This window comes from Ambystoma mexicanum, chromosome 8, assembly GCF_040938575.1.
Source record: "Ambystoma mexicanum isolate Mex_15411 chromosome 8, UKY_AmexF1_1, whole genome shotgun sequence".
NCBI lineage: Eukaryota > Metazoa > Chordata > Amphibia > Caudata > Ambystomatidae > Ambystoma > Ambystoma mexicanum.
The window spans coordinates 173,494,020-173,512,828 of NC_090929.1; the positions used below are offsets into that span (position 1 = coordinate 173,494,020).

The following is an 18,809-nucleotide window of genomic DNA, read 5'->3' on the forward strand; positions in this document are numbered from 1 at the left end:
GCATTACAAGCGTCATTTGCTGGAGCCCTTCAGACCGTCACGCGAGGGCTGCACAGCACATATTTAAAGCAAAGGAAAGCACATGACGTTAATAGCCTCAATTGTCACGAGACGGGCAGCCAGAAGGTGCTGAAACACCAAATGCCCAGTAAAAAGCTATTCATTCTTCTTTGTCAGCAAGGGGCTGATGTGGGGAACTGGCGTTAAAAGACAATGAGGTGACAATCAGTGGGCATTTAGTGGTGACAAGCAGTGCGACGTGCCCCTTGCAATTTCTGTATTCTATGCCATCTGACCGCGTCAGATTTCCTCCTTGCCTCGTTCCGAGATGAAAGTAGCATTCACCTCCACCAATTTGTATGGCAAAATCATCAAGAATCTTTTTTCTAGCACATATAAGTGTTTAGTTGGGGAAGTCTTTTAACTTCTCAAGAAAGACTGAGATTTGCTTGGACAACAGGAAGATTCCCTCCAGACTATTTTTGCTGTAGAATTATGTTAAATTGCGGCAGTGAGGGGGACGGCTTCTTTTTGTTGTAGACTCCCACAATACTTGATTGGCAGGTCTGCTGTCAGCAGGTGGTAAAGCCTGGTGACACTGGGGGTCCTAATCTGCAATCAACCTATGTATTCTCTTTGGGCAGAAGCTGAGTTTACAGACTGTGAAAAGCTTTTTAAAACTTTTTTTTTCTGGGCTTATATAGATCTCAGTGTTTCTCACTACATTAGTTGTTCATACACTGTTTTCCGTTACAGCAGCAACAGTTTGCCACCAGCCGGTTGACAGTGCTTTATTGCCTTATGGTTGTTGGCACTATACACACTGATATTAATGCTACATATGGTGATCCATTCTTGTATGAAATGTATACCATATTACAGTGATATCGTAACCATCTTTTTCTTAGTGTACTGGAACAGTGCTATGTGATGCCACTTCCTGTTTTGTCAAGAGGTGAAAGGTCATGTGCCATCACTTCCCATGGAGAGTTCAGAATGCCATGTTCCAAGGCTAACGGCAAAATGGAGTGTACCTGTAGCCAATTCCTTGCAACCACCCACGCAGATGTATGTACTCAATGACATAAGGGAATCCTGTTCAACCTCCTGGCTCCAGTGGTCGAAGTGAGCGGGAGCAATGTTCCACTACTCTTTGCAACCATTTTTCCCATTCTTACAATTACGGAACTGTTCTTTGTGAAGTTAAAGCACACTTCTCCACTTTACCACTAGATATCAGTGCAACTTGCAGCTCTCCAGATGTTTTGGACTAGGACTCCCACAATATCTCACCACTGACGATTCCGGCTAGGGCCGAGGGGAGTTGTAGGCCAAAACATCTGGCGGGCCAATGGCTGCAGACACCTGCTCTAACCCATCCACTGCAGAGACCAGATTTCTCACAGCTCCCACAAAATATTATCACCCACCAATCATCAACATCATGTTGCCATGCAGATGAATCACTACAGGATCTGTGCCGTCAGCATGACAGCAGACTGGTACTCACCATGGATCCGTGTATCCAATGAGCAAAAAAACAGGACTCCTAAGGAGCCTCTGCCTGCTCGCCCCACAACTAACCTACTCAACTCAACTTTCAAACTACTACCAGCTCTACACTCCATATATAGCACCCCATAGCCTCACACTTGCTGGCGCCATCATGTTAACTACCGCAAAGCCTCGTAGAGCTGATGAAAATCCTGCAACGTATTTAGCCCTCACTTAGCCCTGTGCCCATCCCAGACTAGCGCCTCTCCCGAAGCTACATTGCTGGCAGATAATATAGATCATGGGTTCTCCGCTCTGGGGAAAAAATATGCCCAAGTGTCACTGTCATCCCCACTTAACCATCCGCATTTATCCCCTTTATTTCAGAGCCATGAGCCAAGATTCTGCCAAATTAGCTGTACAAGACAACTTTACATTACATCCCAACAGCACAATGATAACCTCCAATTAGTTATCTTATCTTTCTGTATCCTGTTTAAATCATATTCCATCTTTTTGTTCCCCAAGCAGACCCATCTGCAGCAGAGAGTAACATACATGGGTGACCAATACACACGTCTTCAAGAAAAACCTAGATTTTTCCAGTAGCCTGTGAAGTCGCTGTCAACATGCGGACCAATGACTCCCTGTTACTAAGTTATTCCACAGTAAATATCGTCAGCTAGTACTGGATTTTTAGATGGCAGCATTTTGCAGTTTTGAACGTACCTTCCCTGGACTCATTGCATTTTTGCTCATTCTGAAAACCTGGATTTTTTCATTCGGTGGGTCAACAAGCCCAGACCTAAATGCAGCCCTGTATTGCAGCAGAGACCACCAACCTAATTGCCTCTTGTTGCATGATTGAAAGGTGTTACTTCATAACGAGTGAACTTTTCTTCTCAACCTCAGAAGGCAAAGCTCCTGTTGCACAGAGGTTTCTGCGATGGTGCCCCAACCCACCGCTGAGCTATCATACATGCTTATTCTTCCAGTCTGTAGGGCAGCCGTACTGCCCAACTCACTGGAGCATAGTGCTATGAAATCGCCACAGCATCAAATTGACTCTTTCCAGGCACACTGCATGTCATAGCAAAACAGGAATAAACTACAGCTGACACCCATGATAGAAACTTCAAATGCTATAAATATGTACATGAGAGGTCACGAATAAAAGAACAACAAGCATGTGATATGATGTGGACTTTTAATGCCAAGTCACTCAGTTGCGTGATGGCTGTCCTATCTTTAGAAATAGTCACTATGATTAAAAAAAGTCTAAAGTCTACTCTCAAACCTCTCAAGTGGCTGGAGTAGCTGAATCAATCCCTTTCTTTATTATTATTTGCATTGCTTTACCTGTAGGTTTGCTTTTCCCATTATAAATGCAGAACTACATATTCCAAAGTACAAAGAAAAATAGGACTGAAAAGCCATTCAGAGGTCACCCTGGCAACCTCATCACATCTTAAGGTAATTCTCATTGTCTTCCTGGTAGTGGGCTATTAAATCCATGTATACGACTTCGAAGTCAGGTTTTACACGCAACCACGCAATGGAATCAAGGAACAAGAGCGGGACTAAGAATGTCCCGGGTGCATTTCACAAAACCTTAACGGGCCATTAAAAGAACATGGCATATTGGTGGGAGTGTGTTTTGGTGGTGGGGCGTGGTGCTGGGTACTGCAGCCCCCATAGGATCAGAGAACCTCCACAGAAGGCCCACGTGACTGACCGTGGAACACCATTTTTCAAGGCCTCAGATTTTATTTTTAAAATAATGCCTTTTTGGAGTTGTGGTCTTGTTTGTCTTAAATAAGTAAACTATAATTAAACTCCTATGAATCACTTTATTTTTTTTAACAATTAAGTATTTACCATTTCACATAACATGATCAAATTAAACAATATACACACAGACACATACACAGACACATCCATACGTATAGATTTTTTTACCCAAAAAAAGCCTGGCACTGAGTTAAAGTGCAAACCATTTTGCCCAAGGCACTTGGGTTTTGCTAATTTCATCCCATAAATGGTTTAAGTGAAATGACTACATTGAAAAACCTCAAGGCAAACCTTATTTCAAATTATCCTGTCTTAATCCAATATACCTGGAGATCTGGGAAATGGAAACAATGTTTCTCTTGAGATTGTTAAACGTACAGAATTCCCTGCGGCCATTTTCAGAATGACATAAACAAAGCGCTTTTGGCAAAAAGGTTTTCTCTTTTACTCACGTTTGCTGGGCTTAAACAGGGACCATAAACGGGTATATTTTAATGTGTTGCTGTTCCCTAACCCTGGCGATTACCCAATTGTTTTCGAAAGAAAGCGATGCGCAGGAGTGCCCTTTTAAGAACATGATAGAAATGATTTCTGAGCACATATGTAAGAGATGCTGTGCCATTGACATGGGAGTCATTTCCCTACCCTTCGATTGAGCCCTGGGATTACTATCTGAAACGGGTTGCAGCACAGCTGCCAAGCAGCCACGTATGGCACATTGTGCCAGTCAACACCATATTCAATTTTGTGATTGGTCATAATATAGGTTTCTTATTCGGTATGGGCCCACAAGTCATAGCTTGAAAAGTGTTGTGGGATAAAGACCAGCACAGGCTAAGGGTTTGACAAATTGAATGAGATTGTAAACCCATTGTGGTGACTGTAAAGAGATTATAAACCCATTGTGGTGATTATGGGGATATGAACCTCCAATTTGAACCGCAAAAGGAAATGTTAAAATTGGTTGAGGAGGACATCATATGGGACATACTGTGGTTAAAAGCACAGTTAATAGAAAAATGTAATATGTATGCTTACCAAACCGCACATTTATATTTCATAATGGGCCTACGAGCTTGTAATGGCCAGCAGAAACCAGACATTCCTCCTTCCCCAACCTAAGAAGGCGGTGGGAAAACCAGTTATATTTTAATCGACCTGTCGAATTGGAAATGTCTTAAATCTTTAGAAGTCTACTCAAGACCGGAACATGATAATTACCCAATGTGTCTAACTTTAGACATTTGTACCGTGGAGAATAATTCTACAGCTTAGGTGGGAGGATATCAATCTAAAATAAAAATCTCCCACTGCTTTATAGGGAGTTTACCTGATCTTTTTAAGACCAGAGGATCAACGTCTAATGATCCTTACTCAATTGGAAACGCACACATAGTTATCTCCTCCGCTATACACCGTTTTTTTACCAAATGGGGGAATTCAGTTGTAACAAAACAGGTAGCAGAAGAGGTTTAGTGTGATGGGGAGTGTAGGAAAATGAAAGCAAAATTAATTGGGGCAGTTAAGGCCAATAACAATAGTGGGGATGATGTGGTGAAAAGAATTAGAAAGGGATTTAAGGCACTGATAGATGGAAAGAAAAGACAAAGGTCGCTTAAGAACTGGGATACCCTAGTAAAGTCTATCAATGATAAAGATAGCAACGGTTTTTGGAAAATAGTTAATATCTGGATGCAAGCATTTAGCAATACTTTTCCTTTCAACATCTCCGAAAACCTATAGGTCATTAATTTCACTTCTCCTTACAAAGAGAGCAAATTTTGTTGTATAATGCTCTTTGAAGGAAGTTTTAGTACTTATGGACGTGGCTTTGATCTAACATGCTTAGAATTTTCTTTACCAGAATTTCTTATAGCTGTTAATACACAAGCTAGGGGAAAGGTCTCGGGCACAGACTGTATACCGGTGGAGCTCTATATGAGCAAAACCGTGATATTGGATCCCTACCCATTGCTATTATGTAATGCTATCCTTAAAACCGGAATTAAGCCAATAAAATGGCACACTGCAGAAATGGCATCCCGGGAAACTATCGCATGATCTCGCTGTTGGAAGCCAGCAGTAAGATATTTGGTGAAATCTTGTTAAGAGAACTGGAAAACTGGGTAATAGATTCATGCGCATTGAGCCATTTGCAAGCAGGCTTCCGCAAAGGGTTGATCACCATTGATCAGGTGTTCAGATTAGAACTGATCCTAAATAAATATATTGCACTCAAAAGAAGTTAAATATATATGACTTTTATAGACCTTAAGGCCGCCTTCGGTAGTATTCCAAGGGGTGAACTTTAGCGTGCCTTAATCAAAAAAAAGGTCCGTTAGAGTTTGGTTTAGGTAATTATGGGCCTCTATAACAACCAGACAGCCCAGGTTAGATGGGGTTTAGGTGGGGAGTGCTCTAAACCCTTTCCTGTCGAGAAAGGTGTAAGGCAAGGCTGCATCTTGGGCCCTACCTTTTTTAACCTGTTTTTTGATGGAGTGATAACGGAATTACATGTAAATACTTCTGATGCCCCAACTTTGGGGGGAGAGAAGAATGGCATCCTAATGTTTACCGATGATGTGGCTCTTTTTTCTAGAACCCTGTTAGGCCTATTGAAATTGATACAGCAGTTTGTTAAATTTTGCAAGCAGCGTGGCCTCGAAATTAATAAAGACAAAACTAAAAACGATGATATGTGGTAAGTCGCAGGAATCACTAACACGTATTAACCTCAAAATAGGAGGAACAAACTTTGAGGATGTCTTTTACTTTGATTACTTGGGGATTCGGATCTTGGGGGATGGGAAATGGGCAAGACACGTGAATAAAGCAATATTAGCACGTAAGGCAACCTTCAACTCAGGAGGTTAAGATATTGCCCTTAAGCATCTCATCACTTTCACTTTACTTTTTTTAGCGCAAATATAGAGTGCTGCATAAATATGCAGAAACAGGAGAGGGACTCTGGGTAAGTCCCCCTATTAGGTGGAGAGCATCCCAAGTAGGGTGCATCGGTCATATGAAAAGCCAACGATGTGCTTTGCCTCATGCTGGCAAAGTCTACAAGAATTAGATTAGTAACATTCTGTCTGTGTGGTGCCAGAAATTGAAAAGGCCATTCACCTTTCCAGGCACAGAAGTAGAGCTTTCGGGTCAATAACAAAAAGCCCAGGCTTTCTGGGATGAGGCGAAAGGAACTCCCGACAAGAGTGTTGTTCCCATGGGAGTCTGCCATAGAAGAAGACCTTGACCAGGCAGGAGCAGCTAATCCAGTAGTTATGTAAACAAAACAGAATCTACCCTTCCACATGAGGATGATACCTGGTGATGTAACCATTCTGGAATTCACCCTGGGAGACACATGGACGTTAACCAGTGATGATATTGCTATAAAAAAGCAAGGCCTTTTTAGATGGTGTAATTACATCATTTTCCTTTACTAATGACTGATAACTTAATTACTAATATTATAGATGTAGATATGCGATGCTGGTCCGTTGTGAACCACAGGAGGCAGCTGTGTGAGTTCCCTTTTCAGACACTAGAGGCCGCTGTTTTCAATCAAAGTGTTTCCAGTTTTAAGAATCATGGAGATGGATGCAACAGTTATATGGTTGGAGTTGTGCCTAAAAAGTGAAGGACTTTTTCACGTTAACGGGATAGTGATTTCAAATCGCCTATGGGTGCCTTTTTTTGGGATACATAAAGAAAAATGCAAAGGTTTTTATCGTGGACATGGATTTCAGATCACTGTGTTACACGAGGGAAGCCATTACTGAGGAGAAGGATCTTGGGGTATTTGGGATATTAATTGGAAATTACAAGGTTATCTTCTTGGATATCGGTGCTGGATCGCTGTGTTTCATGCTGGAAACCACCAAAGCCATTTCTGAGGACATGGATGTTGGATCGTTGTGCCTGGAAACTGTCAAAGCCATAACTGATCGAAATGGTGCAACACATGGGTGGATGCTTGCAACTCGAATTAAAGTGAGTGAAACAAATCAGTTGTACTTGTCACGTGGGAATTCTGAAACGCAGGACACCAATTCTAAACATGCTGTGCATTCCCGGCGCAGTGATGGCAGCAGGATTTATTTAGGGAACAATGTTATCACTTCCTCCATTGTCTAGATAAGCGCGCTCGGTAAATGATAACTTTATTCTTTTTGCACCAGTATTTTGTGTTTTCGTTATTTTCGGAACGATGAAATCACAAAACCCACATGGACGACACAGACTTATCCAGGCACGATAAAGAAAGGTTTGGCTGCCAAACCGCTATGGCGAGAGCCAAAGATGCAAGCCACACCTTTGTCCAGACTGGAGCCCAGATACCAGGAAAGAAAAGAACCATGAATATGACTTTTGAACACCTTGAAAATACAATTCCTACCTGGATTTATGTGGTGTACCCAAGGAATGAGAGCTCTTTCCGTGGAGGAAGACGAGCAAAAAACTAAATTAGGAAGAGAATACACCAAGCTTGCATGAAATATCGGTATGCCTACGCCAACAATGAGAACCAGGATGGTAGTATCGAGGTGCACTGCAGAACATGGGAGCATCGCTACCAATGAGCAGGACCTCACAAAACAGGCAGAGAGCAGCAGTGAATGTTACCCAAACGTAGAATGTCCTGTAATACTTTCCACCCACAAGGCTAGCCGTCAAGCCATTGGAAAGCTGATCACATAAGATAAAGATAAACCAAGTAAGCGGGAACCTGTTCCCAGAAGCCTGGACTCAAAGATTTGCAACCCCTGCGAGGCACCACTACTGGGCATTGGAAAAGACTTTTGAGAAAGCACCAAAGGACTGGGATGAAAAGAAGGCTTGGTTGATCGCTATGTTTTTATTACCCACAATCCTTGGATGGCCCGTCATCCTCTTATTCTACCACATTCCAGGTATGAGGTCTGCTACCAAACTAGAGGACACTATTTCATTGATGGGCCAAGTTATAACCCCCCCCCCAACAAGAAAATGAATCCATATCATACTTAGCTAGGATGAAAGGATGGGGCAGACCTCTAAAGCTTGACCTCAAAAAGCACACCACCGAAGCAAGTCCGCATTGGGGCGTCAACCTGGGGCCAATGATATGGGGGACAAAGGGGCAAAGAATGTACAAACCCTGATTTATTGAAGTGATTAGAGATCCCACCTTCAGCATAAGGGATCCGCGGAAGAAGACCATAAGACTGCTAGCAGCTGGTTTAACTAGGACCTCAATAAGAGGAAAACCGGGTCCTGCCCAAAACAGCATGCACGTTACTGAAGCAACAGACAAAACACAGGGATTTGTTTAGAAGAGAGACTCCTACATCTGAGTCTGGAGCAGGGAAAAAGAGAGATGCAACATATGGTGTGCCTGTCGTGGTATGCGTGCATCTTTCATTAAGTAGTGGGCCAAGGAAGAGGGAAGAAAGCTGACTTGTTAGTTGCTAGTTTGTGGTGCATGACCAGCTACACTTTAGCAAAATCCTGTATAAACTGAAGTGGTGCTACAGTTGAAATATCTTTGAGTTGTCAGTGGGCAGTCGGAAGAGAGGGCCGGGCAATTGATTAAAAATTGCTGGTCCTGAATTTGGGTCCTGGCATAGTGTAACATGACTTCGCATGATATGATATAAGTAATTTATAACGCACCTGTACCAAGTGTTTCTTTGCGCGACAAGACAAGGAAGGGGAGACAAAGGGAGGACAAAACAAACTTTCTTACTAGACTTGTGTCATTCAGTTCATGCAAGTGAAAGGGGAAGGGAGAGGAGAAGTGCCGGGGGACAGAGGGACGGGGGAGAGTACAATAGGCAAAGCTCAAGTAAGTGCCGCCAGCTGTAGGTAAGTGCAAAGAAGCAGGGGACTGTAGGGTTGCAGATATAGTCACTAAGTGCGTGATAGGCCTGGACACGGGGCTGCTGGTCGTGAAGGAGCCTGGTGCCCATTAAGGTTCAGAAGGTGACCAGGTAACCAGTTAGCGCAGCAGACAAGTGCATCAGCAGGGGAGAGGGAGAGAAAGCAGAAGCGAAAAGGAAGGTCTTGAGTTGCTTCCGGAACCTTAGGTGGTCCTGCTCAAGTTTGAGAGAGGCATGGAGGCTGTTCCAGGAGGGATTGAGAAGGAAAGTGCTTAGGAAGAGAGAGTTGGATGCAGTGTGGTCCTTGGCCCGAGAAAGCCTTGTGGACAATGCAGAGGGTCTTCAACTTGAACCTTGCAGCCACCGGGAGTCAGTGGAGAGATTTCAGGCTGGGGAGATACGATCCCTGGGCTTGAGGCCACGGACAAGTCTTTCAGTCTTGTTCTGGATTAGTTGAAGAGGGCAAAGAGTAGGGGCAGGCTGATTTAGAAAGAGACTGTTGCAGTAGTCCATCCTAGAGAGAACAAGGGCTCTGGAGACATTGAGCTTCTGGGGAAAGTGAGAAAAGGAAGAATACCTCTGACGAGGTGCAGCTGGTAGTGGGATTTCTTAAAGAGGTCTACGATGTGAGGAGAGAAGGCGAGGGTGGAGTTGAAGATGAAACCAAGGTTCTTTGCCTCACAGGAAGGCGCAGGTAGAGGGCCCACGGAGGGTGACCAGAGTGAAAGAGGGAAAGCGGGATCAGGGGTGCCAATGAGAAGGATCTCAGTCTCACTGGCATTAAGGCAGAGATCGTTGGAGGCACACCATTCCTGAATCACGAATAGGCAGTCAGGAATGAGCGAGAGAGGAGAGGAGGCTGAGGGGAGCCTGAAGGAGGGCTGAGTGTCATCTGCATAACAGTGAATGTTAGGCGAGAAGGTAGTGATGAGGTGGATCAGAGGTGCCAAGTAAAGGTTGAAGAACCAGGGTGAGAGGTTAAAGCCCTGGGGAACACCACAAGTGGAGATAGAGGTGGTGGAGAAAAAGGACCCCAGTTAGACCTGGGAGAATCGATCGGACAGGAAAGAGGTCAACCAGGCTAGGGCCTAATCCGTGATGTCCAGATTGTCATATCATGCCGCCAAACATACCTATAGCTCGCAACTGGCCATGCATAAGTAGGACGTCCAGTACTGTTTTTACTCTTTGGATTCTGTGACTTGTCGTTTTTTTCTTTGCCATTTGAAATTTAGGAAAACCACAAGTCATTTTAACAACTCCAACAACAAAACAACACGTCAACGCAACTTAACATACAACACCGCAAGACATGTCTTCACAAAATGTACTTAAACACCACAATAACCCCCCACATATGCAACAAAACCCTCTGCACTCTCCTTAAGAACCACTCTGCCAGACCCCTTGGACTACAATCCATGTATACTGCCACCCTCTAGCACACACTAAACACCACTCCAGACAACCTGCAAAATATCTGAAATGTGCGCACAATGCAGAGCCCTACCTTTTTAGAGCTGCACATATCAACATTGCAAAAAGGCAACCTAGCCCTTCTCCCTCTACTCTTACCCTACTCCCTTACACCAACTCTTGATCTTGCGGATCGTGAAGGCTTCAAGAGACATGAAAATGGCAGAGGTTTAGCTATTTGAGACCCGGCAACATAGCATAACAGGCCATAACCCCCAGGATATTATGGCACTGACTTCCAAATTTAGCAACAAGAAAAAGGAAATATTGCAGCATAAATCTCTCAATTTTACTGCATTTATGATCAAATGAAATAGTTATGGGTAACTACTGATCTTACACAAGTCAATTTATAATATCCTTATTGGGCCACCCTACTGAAAGCAAGTAATGTGTACCTACTGACTGTACAGAATTACATTTCTACTGCAATCTCCTCCAAAGAGGGTTCCTTGATATAAATGATGTCTGGAGCTTTGGCTCACTAGAGTTGTTGGCACTGGGTATCAGAAATGGGCACAGATTTGTTTACTACACTTGTTATAAGTGGCAGATGGGTAAGATGCTATGTTTTGCACCTTTTCAGCAGCATTTCAAAAACATTGCGGCACATTAAAAAATGATACAATTAGCACTTTTTTGTTGAAAGCGTAAAATTGCAGTAAGCTGAATGCTCTAAGAGTTTCACTGATGCTCCTGTGCGCCAGAGCTCTGCCCGTGCAGGGGAGGAAAAAGCGTTGGGTGCACGCCTAACGCAATTATAGGTCCAGATGGGGGGAGTGTCATAATAACTTTCAGTGGGTTAAGAATTTAGGGGGCGAGCCTAAAGAGTCATGAAATAATATCTGAAAGGTGCATTAGAAGTGTCTGGCGCAATGATTGCAAGTACCGAGCTAAGGGAACTTGGAAAGACGTGTGCCCAACCTAAAGAACTGGTCTAACAAACACGTTAAGGTTGTCGTACCTGATATGAAAGGGAGAAAAAAATCAGTTCCAAAAAGGTGCGTTAAAAATAATTAATCAACAGTATAAATAAAAAAGGGCATAAATAACAATATTCAAATACAAGAACGAAATCGAAACAAAATTGATAAATGCAGGTTCCAACCCCTCAGTTATTTTAAAGAAAATCCATGATTCTTTAGGTATATATTTAATTCAATCAAAAGATTTCAATATAATAATATACTGTAAAAAAACAAATTATTCTCTATACTCTAATTTAGCTTTACAGTATTATAGAAACAAGTAGCATTGTTACCTATCTTTTGACTGATTTTCAGGCTGCAGGGAAACCAGGTCTGAGCCCCAACAGGGCCCTGGCTTAAGAGCAATGATTGGACACTACTGAGCTGAGCCTTGGCAACTAAACCATGGTAGCGGAAACCCTGCACACTGCGAGGTCAATATAATAAGAAACAGTAAGTGCCACTGTGCTAATGTTCCCTGTGCGGCCGGAGAAATGGCTTTATGCACTAACGCATCCTAGCATTATACAAGGCTGCAGGCCAGGTGCAGTCAACATTGCCAGACAGTGCAGGTAGAGGGCAGAGCCCAAGGGCCTGATTCATGGAATAGTGCACAGAGATCTGGCAAAACCAGCTCACCGAAAACGACCCTGCGTGCAGTTTTTCTGCACGTTCGCATATTCATGGAATTGTTTGCACATAGTAACCATGTATGCAAGACGTGGCCGGAATGCCCCCACGCAAAGCAAAAACAGACATTTACAGATACATGCACCCTCAAAACAGTGTGTGGGGTCCCCCGCAAGCAGCCTGCATCTCGGGGAACCTGCGTGGAGTCCCCCGTAACTGTTACTCTGACAACATGCGTACAATTTATTGTAACTCAGGGAAAAACTCTGAAAATCAGCATGTGAACCCCCCGTAAACCGTTCCTGCACCCCACTACACTGCATACGTGCACCCCTAAGTTAGTTCATAACCCTGCCTGCGTACATGCGCCCCTAAATCCGACACCCGATCTTACCTCTGTGCAGTGATTGCCATGGGCAAGTGTCTATACACCTACCTTTGGATGGCGGATCGGGTGAGGGCTTTGCGTGGCCATTTCCCTCTTGAGAGGTTGCGTAGTCGGATCCATGAATAAGTATCGTTCTGCGCATAGTGGGCGTGTGTGCAAAGGATTGCCTGCGGGCTGTCCCTTGCAACGCCCACATTTTCTGTTCTTTCTCATTTTATGAGTGCCGCCCCCTTCCCTGCCCTCTGCATGCGTAAGCCTCACCCACCCACGCTCTACATGGTGTCTTGCGCAAGGCACTCGGCCGCTCGCAGAGATGTGCTGAGCCTGCACGGAGTCCCTGCAAGGTCTGAAAAAGTGCTGCGCAGTCGTTTCCATGAATTGGCAAACTGGATTTTGCACGTGCAAAGGCCCCATTTACCGCTGAAATAATTCCATGAATCGGGCCCCAAATGAGGGGCACGGTCAACAAGAGTCATGTGGATTTCATGGATTAATCATAATAAAACTAAGCGTGAGAGCAATCAGAATGTCCACAATACAAACAGTTAATAGCAGTAGAAGTTGTTCCCGAGTTGAGACTCAACTGGAATTTCAAAAATAGGTGACATTTGTTACCCGGGACTCAAGGGGTTAACGCTCGTGAGCCCCCTCCGTTGGAAAGGCGGAGTTTGACTGGGCAAGGGGGTTATGGGGCACGTGCGCTGCGAGTGCCAGTTCCAGTTTGGTTGTGAAAGAATAAAGAAGTTCCTCTTATCTCTCCGTGTGTGCGTCCTTCATTTGGGCCTAGATCCCTAGGCAACATTTGGCGACGAGGATCTCTCCCGCGCACCGGAGTCCTCCTCCTACGGCAGTCCGCCTGTGGTGGCCGATCCAGCGAGCCCCCTCCTCCTGCTCCACCTCCGCGCAACACGGCACTCCGCCGAATCCGCCTTGCCGGACCTCCTCCGTCGAACCTCCGCGGAAGCGACCCCGCCCGCGCACCCGTGGGCCTTCTCTCCCAGGCGCCATGAGCACCTCCAACCCGGGGTCCAACCAGGGCTCGCCTCAACTGCCACGGGTGGCGAAGTCGATTCAACTACGACTGCCCCCGCCGTTCACTATGACTCCTCAGGCCACCAAAGGCCCCAGATGGACCGACTGGATGGACGATTTTCGACACTTCGTGAGAGGTTCCGGCGACGGGGACTCCCCCAATATGAGAGACATTTTCCTTAACCTGGTAGGGGGAGAGATCAAAACGGTCGTCAAGGCCATTCCGCCCACAGACCAGGACACTTTTCCCAAGCTGATCGGCGCTTTGGACAAACTGCTTATCATCGAAGTCAATCGGGACTATGAAAGATACCTGTTCAATCAATGCACCCAACTCCCGCAAGAGACCGTCGACGAATTCATCACACGTCTACGGGTGAAAGGGGCGAACTGCCAATTTGATGCGTTCTCGTTAGAGGAAGCTATCCGGCTGAGGGTGATCGAGGGATGCCTCTCCCCCGCACTCAAGAAACAGCTCCTCAAGAAACCGCTCACCATGCCCGAGGTCAGTGAACTCGCCCGCATCCACGAGAGGGTGGATGCGCAGGCCTCAGCCATGGGCCATTCCAACAACGCGAAAGTGGACTCGGGGGAATTCGTGGCCGCCATACTGCCCCCCCGTCAAGGCGACAGGGGCCCTCAGCCATATAGACCACCGATTGCCCCGTCGATGTCAACCCCGCGTCTGCAAAGACAGTGCTACCGCTGCGGGATGTCCTTCCCCCACTCAGGGTCTTGCCCAGCCCTGTCCCAGCGATGTACCAACTGCGGGAGAGAAGGACACTTTCACTCCGTTTGCAGGGAGGGCGTACCATTTCCACCGATGCGGCCCCAGGCGGCCCCCAGAATGCCGTTCCGCCCGCAACCCCTGCAATACAGCCAGCCGAGACCATATCAACAGGGCCTCGGCCAGAGGCGTTACGTTCGTGCGATGGACGAATACCTAGCGGCAGGATATGCCCCTCCGTATGACCAGGCCGAACAGCCCAGACATTTCACAGACGAATACGACAACCCGCCTGCAGAATACAGGCCGGAAACCCTCTGCCAAGACGACCAGGCGGCGGCCTACTACGCGCCGCAGGACCACTACGACCAGGATGAGTTCGTGAACCTCATCCTCGACAACAAAGAGGCCAGGGAGGCCCCGCAGATCCCGCTCAAGATGGCGAATTGCCAATTTCAATTTATGATCGACTCTGGGGCCACAGTGAACATCATGGGTGAACAAGACTACGCCAGGATACCATGCCCGCCACAGCTCAGTCCGTCTCGCTCCAGAATCTTCCAGTGGGGTGCCGCCACCCCGCTCCAAACGGTGGGTCAATTCACCCAGTGCCTTCTCCTGAACGGGCGGCAAGTCGATGCGACCATTCACGTGATACGGTCCCTCGCCAAGAGCCGATGCCTCCTTAGCTACCACACGGCGTCGCACCTCGGACTGATCGAAATTCACGTGAATGCGGGAGACGTGATCACTGCCGCAGCGGCCAAACCCGGCCAGGGGAACACGGTAGATGCGATTGCCTATCATCAAACTCAATCGCTCGTCTCACAAGAAGACATCGCGGAGGCCTTCCCCAAGCTCTGCGTGGGGCTAGGAAAACTACAGGGACCCCCCATCCGGCTCCACATTGACCCCAACGTGCGTCCAGTGCCGCAACATCCCAGAAGGGTCGGATTCCACCTTCAGGAGACAGTTTCGGAGGCGCTCCAGCAACTGCTCCGCGACGACATTATTGAACCGGCGACGGGGCCGACGCCGTGGGTGTCCCCCCTTGTGGTGGTACCCAAGGAAGGGGGTAAGATCCGCTTGTGTGTGGACATGCGGGTGGCCAACACGGCGATTCAACGGGAGCGACACCCGGGACCATGTATTGAGGACATGATTGTGCTGCTGAACAGTGCCCAAATGTTCTCCAAACTGGACTTAAATCAGGGATACCATCAGCTGGAGCTCCACCCTGATTCCCGGCCCATAACCACGTTTGCGACACACGATGGGCTCTTTAGATACCGGAGGCTGAACTTTGGAATCTCATCTGCCGCTGAGATCTTCCAGGAAACTATACGCCAGATCATCCGACCTATCAAGGGGGCTCTCAATTACAGCGACGACATTCTCGTCTTTGGATCGTCCAAGGAATCCCATGACAGGGCTCTACACGACACATGCGAAGCCCTTCAGAGTGCCGGCCTCACGCTCAACATATCAAAATGCCGGTTCAGCAGAACAAAACTCAAGTTCTTTGGACATATCTTCTCCAAGGACGGCATGCTGCCTGACCCTGAGAAGGTCGAGACGATCACCAACCTTGCCGAGCCCCGACAAGTGGCGGACGTCCGCTCGTTCCTTGGCATGGCAGGATACTGTGCGAGGTACATCCCCCACTATGCCTCCATCACAGACCCGCTGAGGAAACTGCTACAGAAGGAGTCGCCGTTTGAATGGACACAGGCCTGCCAACAGGCTTTCGCGGACATCAAGCAAGCCCTCGCCGAGGCTCATCGCCTCGCATATTTTAACCCACAGTGGCACACCGAGGTGGTAGTCGACGCCAGCCCCGTAGGCCTCGGCGCCATTCTGGCCCAAACCAGTGGCGCGGATGTTAACCCCAGACACGTGATTGCATACGCGAGCCGAGCGCTATCAACACCTGAACTAGCCTACTCCCAAGCCGAGAAGGAGAGCTTGGCAGCCGTCTGGGCGTGTGAGCATTTTCATAACTTTATAATCGGAAAGAAGTTTACGCTGATCACCGATCATCAGGCACTCCTCTCATTGTTTGGGAACCCGCATACCAAGATGCCACCGAGGATCGAGAGGTGGGGCATCCGCCTCCAGGAATATGATTACGATATCGTACACCGCCCGGGGGGCGACCTTAACCCCGCTGACTACCTCTCCCGACACCCAGTAGGGGCCCCGCTGGCACGGAAGGGTGACGTTGCGTATGTGCAATATGTGGCGGCTCAGGCGCTGCCCCCGGCACTATCACTTGAAAGGGTAGCGGCCGCATCGGCAGCCGATCCCACGACAGCCCTGGCGATCAGCCTCACGACGGCCAACAAGTGGAAAGATCACCAGAGAGCCACCCTAGCTCACCCGGGCGTGAACAAGCAAGAAATCGAACGGCTAGCCAGGGTCCATGGTGAACTGGCGGTAAAGGACGATAACATTCTGCTCAGAGGGTGCAGGATCGCCATCCCTGCCACACTCAGGAGCGAGGTGGTCAGCATAGCGCACGAAGGTCACAGGGGAGCGGAGAACACAAAGAAGCAGCTCAGATGCCATGTGTGGTTCCCCTTCCTGGACGCAGCTGTGGACGAGTGGGTGAAGAACTGCCACGCCTGCCAGTGCACAGCCCCTGCAGAACGTCCGCCCCCGCTCCAACACACTCAAATACCTGAGCACCCATGGGAACGAGTAGCCATGGATTTTTACGGGCCCACTGAAGCGGGCGACTACATTCTGCTCTTCGTGGATGAACACTCAAGATTCCCGATTGCCAAGAGAGTCAGTTCCACAGCGTTCTCTCAAGTTGCGGCAACGATAGAAGAGGTCTTTAGTGAGTGGGGGATCCCCAAGTGGGTCAAATCCGACAACGGACCACCGTTCTGTGGACACGAATTTGGGACATTGGCAGAGCACCTGGGGTTCAGGCACATGAAGATCACACCACGTCACCCCCAGGCTAATGGAATGGCGGAGCGATTTATGGGATCGATTAAGAAGACCATTCAGAGGGCACGGCTGGACGCCGTTGATACACACCAAGCGCTATGCCGCTTGTTAAGAGACTACAGGAACACTCCTCACGAGGTCACAAATAAGACGCCTGCAGAGCTCATGTTCAGATATGTGGTGCGAACTCGCATCCCGAGGAGTACGGTGCAGGCTGAGCCGGCCGACCAAGATCTGCTCCAGAGAGATGCGGTGGCAAAAGAGGTTGCGAGGCGTCGCACCGATGCACGAAGAGGAGCGGTGCTGCCGGAGCTCCAGGTGGGAGACGAAGTCCTGGTACAGCAGCCGGCAAGCAGGAAGACAGACCCGCGGTTTGCTCCAAGCCCCATGAGGATTGTTGCCATGAAAGGCACGATGGTGACGGCGGAAGATGAGAACAGGACCATCACCAGAAACTGTCAGCAGTTCAGGCCATATACAAGGAGAGAGCCCACGGAAGGAACCCAAAGGGCACTTTCACCGGAACCACGGATGCCGAGGGATGATGAGTGGTTTCCCCCGGAAGGGGACCCCCGGGACATGGCCCAGAGTGAAGTGATTGAAGAGGAGCCTGATCTGGGGACTCGAGGTGAGAGGCCGAGACGGCTCATAAAGAAGCCGATGAGACTTGTTGAAGAGTGTTGAGTTATTTGTTGAGACACAGCGTGTCAAGTTGATGTTTGGACATATTGTCCGGGGGTAGTGTTACCCGGGACTCAAGGGGTTAACGCTCGTGAGCCCCCTCCGTTGGAAAGGCGGAGTTTGACTGGGCAAGGGGGTTATGGGGCACGTGCGCTGCGAGTGCCAGTTCCAGTTTGGTTGTGAAAGAATAAAGAAGTTCCTCTTATCTCTCCGTGTGTGCGTCCTTCATTTGGGCCTAGATCCCTAGGCAACAACATTAATGATAATGTGAACAGCTGGTATTTTCTGCAGCGCATATTCGCCAAGTCTTCGGCATTAGCCTGTGCCTACGTTCTCTAACAAACTCCTATCTCCAGGTTCCAAAGCACAATCATCCTCGTTACTTTGCAGTAGCAAATCTATGTAATGTCAGAATAATAGACGAAAAGCTGCTGCGCTGGAACGTCAACCTCTGCTCCCTGTGCCGCGCGCGACTTACCTGCCTGCGCTGCGCCCGTCCGTCCGTCCGTCACGCACGCCGGCTCTCTCGGCTTTCCGTCGCTGCGCAGGAGCTCGTGCCACTTTATGGGCGTGGCCGGCTAGAGCCACTTCTCGATTCGGGGCTTCCTGGTCTCGCGGGTAGTAAACCTTCTTTTAATCCCACAATTGGAAGACTGGCACCCGGTGGCGTGTTGACACATCGGACCACAACCGCGGGAGTGGGGGGCGGGTGAGACTAATTACAGTGCAGTTTCCAGTGAAACGACGTCAAAACAAAGTCATCTTCCGGGATGTGTGCGTTTGAGAGCGTGAGAGATTTACAA

The 18,809-nt window shown here is 47.9% G+C and overlaps 1 protein-coding gene across 1 annotated transcript in view; it reads right to left on the reverse strand.

The window, feature by feature from the left end:
* Window positions 1–18,594, reverse strand: part of CARD9 (caspase recruitment domain family member 9) — a 496,386-nt gene extending 477,792 nt beyond the window's left edge. Inside the window, exon 1 of the mRNA XM_069609572.1 lies at window positions 18,485–18,594. The gene's annotated coding sequence lies outside the window, so the exon portion shown is untranslated. The remainder of the gene's footprint in view (window positions 1–18,484) is intronic.
* Window positions 18,595–18,809: the final 215 nt, after the last annotated feature.